The sequence below is a fragment of the Ovis aries genome, chromosome 1 (genome assembly GCF_016772045.2).
Source record: "Ovis aries strain OAR_USU_Benz2616 breed Rambouillet chromosome 1, ARS-UI_Ramb_v3.0, whole genome shotgun sequence".
Lineage (NCBI taxonomy): Eukaryota > Metazoa > Chordata > Mammalia > Artiodactyla > Bovidae > Ovis > Ovis aries.
The window spans coordinates 201,216,183-201,222,919 of record NC_056054.1 but is presented as its reverse complement, the minus strand read 5'-3'; positions in this window follow the sequence as shown (position 1 = coordinate 201,222,919).

The window sequence follows — 6,737 nt, the reverse complement described above, 5'->3', positions numbered from 1 at the left end:
ACACTGTTTCCACTGTTTCCCCATCTATTTGCCATGAAGTGATGGGACTAGATGCCATGATCTTCGTTTTCTGAGTGTTGAGCTTTAAGCCAACTTTCACTCTCCATTTTCACTTTCATCAAGAGGCTTTTTACTTCCTCTTTCTGCCATCAGGGTGGTGTCATCTGCATATCTGAGGTTATTGATATTTATCCTGGCAATCTTGTTTCCAGCTTGTGCTTCTGGACAGTATAAAAAGCACACAGGTTACCTATCTGGTCACTGGTTTACATTGTCAAAACCATCAAAATGTACACTTAATGTTTGTACATTTTTATTTTATGTAAATTATACCTAAATAAAGTTGATAAAGATCTGATGTTGACTCCCAAATACCTCACCACCAACCAGTCAGAAGAATGTCCACAAGCTGATCATGCCCTACTCCTTGAACACTGGAAGACTCCTCACTAACCCCCTTCATGGCAGGACGCATGGTCCTGATTAGTCCACTGTGGCCCCCTTTGCCTTTCTGCACTAGTGCACAGACGCTGAATTTTGGCAACATGAGTAGTGATTTCCTCAGTCCTTGCCCAAAGCCATTTATTCATGCAACTATAAGGGAAAGGACATGAAAACCTTTCAAGGACTATTGGCTACAAGGTGTGAGTTGAGGTACTCAATCTAGGGACCCAAAGCATCCTCATAGAACTCCTTTGTTGAAATGGATGGATAGGTGTCAGGTAATAAATGGAGTCTGGACCCAGCTCTGGCTCCTGGTAGGTCACTGGCTCCATAAACTCACCTGCTGGTCATTTCCCTGGTTTCTGAAAGGACTAACTGGAGCAGCCATACTTAGGTACTGGCAATAACCACGATGGTTCCTTGTCCTGTGTGGGAAGGGCTAGTAGAGAAAGCCAACTAGACTGAAACCACCTTACACTCCCCAGCCAGGATGGTAAGTCAGAAACAATACAGTATGAGGTATATGGCAAATAACGATGCTCCCCCAAACTGAAATAAGCAGGAATAGTGGTCTCTATCACATGCCTTTTCCATCCATCAGTGTGGTGCCTATTAAAACTAGATTTATCTTGGAGGATAGCAGTGGGTTACCATAGGCTCAACCAAGCAGTAGCCTCCCAATTACAGATGTGAGCTATCTTTGCTAGATCAGATTAAAATGGTGTTAGATAGACAGTTTACAACCATCACTCTGATAAGCGTATGGATGGATTTGTTTCCATCCTTATCAGAGGACCAAAGCAGCTCACATCCACACGGGACAGGACACAGTATACACTCACAGTGTTACCCTGAAGCTATGCTAAATCTGCCCTTTGCCGTTGCTGTGCCCTGCTTTCTGCAGCCCCAAGGCCCTTTGCCATAATAGAGTCTTTCATTCATTTATTTTTGGCTCTGCTGGGTCTATGTTGCTGCATGGGCTTCCGCTGGTTGTGGAGAGCGGAGGCTACTCTAGGTGCCCTTGCAGCCTTCTCACTGAAGTGACTTCTCTTGTCTGGAGCATGGGCTCCGGGGCCCTTGGGCTTTGGTAGTTGTGGTTCCTGGGCTCTAAAGCGCAGGCTCAGGAGTCATGGCGCATGCGCTCAGTTACTCCTCAGCATGTGGGATCTTCCTGGACCAGGGATGGAACCTGTGAGTCTTGCACTGACAGGTGCATTCTTTACCACTGAGCTGCCAGTTAAGCCCCCGTAATATAGTTTTAAGAACATGGGCCATTTGGACATTCTGCAGAAGATCATATCACCTATTATATTAAATGATCAAATGAGTAAGAAGTGGCAAATACATGGAAGACTAAGACACATGCATTCCAGAGGGCAGAATAAAGGCTAGATGAAAATTCAGGGGGTCACCACATCAGTGAGGTTTTTAGAAATCCAGTGGCTTGGGGCGTGCCCTCCCATCTCCACTGCATTAGGACAAATTATTATCTGACATCTCCCACAACTAGGAAGAAAGCACGATGTGTGGCAGGCCTTTTGGATTCTGGAGGCAGCACATTCCATATTTAGAAATACTGCTCTCGTTTATTTCCTTAGTGACAAGGAACACTTACAGCAGGCACGGGTTGTGTAGCAGATCGAGGCTGAGGTACAGGCATCCGCTGCTTGTGGGCAGTGCAGCCAGTGGGCTCCACATAGACACTATGGGACTAGAGCTGTCTGTGGTGAGAAAAGATGCCAGTGGAGGAGAGCGGGATTGCAGCACAGGCCCCTGGGGCTTGGCCATAGGAGGAAATCTATGCCATCTGCATCAGAGAAGCATTCAGAAAAAAGACCCTCCTGTGCTAACGGGCCCTGGCAGAGATTACACACCTAACCTGGGACGTAAAGTGACTGAGTATCCAGATTTGCCCCCAGGAGCTGGGTTCTGTCACGTTCACCAAGCCTTAAGGCTGGGAGGGGTCAGCAGCACACCATCAGGTGGAGGTGGTAGGTCTGGGAACAGCCATGAATCAGGAATATAAGCAAGCTGCATGAGCAGCTGGCCCCATGTTCCTCTGTCAACTATACTTTGTACCAGTGCCTCTGTCTCAGCTCATATGGATGTGGATTAGCTTTCTATTGTTGCCTAACTACATTATAAACTTAGCAGCCTACATTCAGTTCAGTTCAGTCGCTCAGTTGTGTCCGAGTCTTTGCGACCCCATGAACCGCAGCATGCCAGGCCTCCCTGTCCACCAACTCCCGGAGTTCACTCAGACTCACGTCCATCGAGTCCGTGATGCCATCCAGCCGTCTCATCCTCTGTCGTCCCCTTCTCCTCCTGCAGCCTACATTAGTAGATACTAGTTATTTCATAGTTTCTGTGGGTCACAGATCGAGCATGACTTAGCTGGGCCCTCTTCTTCAGGTTCTCACAAAACTGTGATTGAGACATGGACAGGCTGTTGTATTATCGGAGGATCAACTACGGGGTGATTCAGTCCCAGCTGCATGTACTTATTTGTCAGAATCCAGTTCCTTGCCCACTGCCACACTGAGGGGCTTGGTTTCTGATTGGCCGTTGGAGAGAGCCCCCCCCCCCCCACTTTAGGTCCTTGTCACCTGTTCCTTCCATGTGGCAGCTCATAACATAGTCACTTGCTCCTTCAAAGCAAATGAGTCACGAGGAATGCCTTGCAAGATGGGCCTTACCATCTTTTTTTTTTTTTTTAAGATTTATTTACTGATGGCCCCACTGGGTCTTCGTTGCTGCGTGGGGGATTTCTCTCACTGCAGTGGGCAGGGGCTGCCCTGCTGTGGGGCATGGGCTTCTCATTGCAGTGGTTTCTTTTGTGTGGAACACGGGCGCTAGGCATGTGGGCTGCAGTAGCTGTGGTGCACTGACTCTCTCGTCGCTTGGCATGTGGGATCTTCCCAGATCAAGGACCAAACCTGTGTCCCCTGCATTGGCAGGCAGATTTATGACCAGTGAGCCACCAGGGAAGCCCGGGGGCCTTACCATCTTATGTCATGTATTCTGTACGGATTCTCATGTACATCCCATTGCCTTTGCTTTATTCCACTGATGAGAAGCAAGTTGCCGAACTTTCCCACACCGAAGAGGAGATTACCCGAGAGAGTGAACACCAGGATGCAGGGGTCATGGGGGCCACTCTACAACCTGCCTGCCTCAGACTGCATGGAGGGTTCCAATGACAAGCTGACAGAGGAGGATAAAGGCTAAGCTTGGCTCATGGACAGGTCTCCTGGTATGTGAGTACAGACAAAAATGGACCACAGCTGCTCTGCAGCCTCACTCGGGGTGGCTCCTAGAGACTGCAGGAAGGAGTATCCCCATCTGATGACAGCAACAGGCAGTGTATATGGTCATCCACTTCGTGAAGAAAGGGAAGAGGCCTGGGCATGCCCAGAGACTCGTGGGTAGTGGTCACACTTGGCTGGTTGCCCAGAGACTTGAAAGGAGAAAGATGGGGGAATGGGGGATGAAGGTGTCTGGGGCAGGGGTGTGTGGCACGTGGACCAAAGCAGTGGGCATGGAGTGTGAACATCTCTGTAACATCTGTCAACACCCAGTAGTGAGCATCTCCCCTGCGAGAGGTTCAGTTCAGTTCAGTCGCTCAGTTGTATCCAACTCTTTGCGACCCTATGGACTGCAGCATGCCAGGCTTCCCTGTCCATCACTGACTCCCAGAGGTTGCTCAAACTCACACCCATCCAGTCGGTGATACCATCCAACCATCTCCTCTGTCATCCCCTTCTCCCACCTTCAGTCTTTCCCGCATCAGGGTCTTTTCCAATGAGTCAGTTCTTCACATCAAGTGGCCAAGGTATTGGAGTTTCAGCTTCAGCATCAGTCCTTCCAAAGAACACCCAGGACTGATTTCCTTTAGGACTGACTGGCTTGACCTCCTTGCAGCCCCTGGGAAAGGTACTGTCAACCAAACAGAATGACTCTCCCAGGTGTGCTTAGCCAGCCCCTGCCCTTGGCCATCCTGGTGCTGGACAGTTATTTCATGAACAGAGGCTGTGGTGCCAGAGATGGAGGCTGCGTGTGAGTCCATAGCATGGGCCATTCTACCTTCTGCACTGTTCAAAGTCCAACCTGCTGTTTACAGAAACCAGCGAGCACTCCTCTCCCCTCAGGCACCATCTCTCAAGGAGACCTACCACCCTTTTCCTCATAAAGACAGAAAATATCACAGAAACAAATTCCTACTCTCTAGATTGTCCTGAATATCTTTTATCCCCAGAGTAATGTTTCTCAGGACCTTCAGAATCACTTGGGCTTGTCACTAGTGAAGATTTCCTAACCAGCCAACCTACTGAATCTCTAGATTTGGTGTCTGGGAATCTGTATTTGTGGAATGTGGAGGGCTTAGTCAGTGGCCTTAACGCAATTCAGTATCCTAATTAAAATTTTCCCAGAAAACAGTTGTTAAGAGATGGGGAACGAAAATATAAGCCTAGGAGTGTCAAAGTGAAAAATCACTTCACCATCTTAGGACAAACCCATTTTTCAGTTGCCACTTCAGAAACACAGGGTCCCTGTGAGCCTGGAACTGTGCTCCAGGAAGAAGTCTGCACACATAAAACCTCAGAATTGGAAGGCAGCTCCAGAGGAGTGGTCCTGGCCTCTTCCCTCTTCAGACAGGCAAACAGAGGGTCAGTTTCACACAAGTTTCCAGCAGCAGAACCAGGTCCCCTGAGCCTGGCTCACCAAGAAGTTCTGATGAAATGTTACTGCAAGTGATGCCAGCAGCAAGGGTTCTAGGAATTCAGAGAGGCCTCCATGCCCCGTGGCTGAGTGAACAGGGGCAGGGCCTTGGGCTGGTCCCTGAGAGGAGATGAGACTCCAGGCAGAACACAGATTCCGGGGCATCAGGCATCAGGGGCGGGGGATTCCAAAGGTGGTCAGGTCAGGAACATCAGGACCTCAGCCCTGTCCAGCGCTTTACACAGCACTGCATCTGTGGTGTTATCATCCCAGTTCATTCCTCCACTACCCTGCCCCCCTCCATTTAACCACAGGGACCTGCTGGGCATGATAACTCCATGCTCTGGGTGAGGCCTCCGGGACCCCGGCGACAGGGCACTGGGAGCCACTGAGGAATGGGAGGCAGGGCACCTGGAGAGAGCTAGGCAGGAGGGGCCTGCACCCAGAGGGAGTTACAGTCAGAGAGGCTGTGGGCTGGAAAGAGAAGAGCGTGACCCTCGCGTGGGACACAGCAGCACAGGTCGAGGAGGGCAGCGGGCACCGTGGGACAACTACATATACTTCCCGTGTGGCCTGACCCCCTGTGACCAGGAGGCCTGGGGACACCCCCACCAGGCTCACTGGGGAGGGGCTCTGGCTGTAGGCTGCTTTGCGGGGGCAGCATGGTGCCTGGTATAAGGTCTCTCCCTGTCCTGGCAGGGACCTGAGCCTAAGGCAGGAAATCCAAGCCACAGGCCCATGGTAACACCTGGACAACTTCTGCCCATCACATGGGTAACGAAGGTGGACCCAGGAACCTTTGAAAATTACTGAGCTGCCTCCGAGGGAGCACGTTCATTGATGACCTGGAGCCAGGCTTGAGAGGTTCTTGGGTAGAGTGGAAGGAAATGAGGTTGAGGGAGAGGGAGGTAAGTCTCCAGTAGCAGGCTAAGGAGTTCGGCTTTAACACAGTTACAGACAGTGGGTGGGGAGGAGGGTGGGTGGAGGGGTGGGGCGCGGGGCCGGGCCACTGGGACAACACGGCGGGAGCCACACCTGAACATGGAGTGTGATCACCGACCCAGGGGTGTGTAAGTCTGCCCCACCACCATACACAGTTTGAGATCATCTATATTCTCTTTTGGTGCACATAGGGAAGAATAGAGAATGGTGGACCCACTGGTATTGCTTAGTTCAGTATTAACGGAGCCATCTCAACTTAGATGGGCCTAGAATCAAGGCCTTCGGGGAACACAGCAGGTGGGCTGAGAGGAGGGAGAGGGTGCCAGGACCAGGTGAGCCAGGACTGCAAAATGTCTTCGGAACGTATGAGGGCAAGAAAAGCTGAAATACATACTTTCATATACATTTAAGTACATGGGTATAATGTTTTATGGCATGGTGGCCTTATTCCTATAGTATTTGCTTGCCCAAGTGTGTGTGTGTAAAATAAAACAGGCTTCAATCTGAGTGCTGATTTTTTTTTTTTCTTTTAGTCTGAAATCAGTTTCTACATGAAACATGCAAAAAGAAATTTCTGGCTTGAGTAAATTTTATTTTTATCTTTAAAAGAAGTATATTTTGAAAGTTCATGT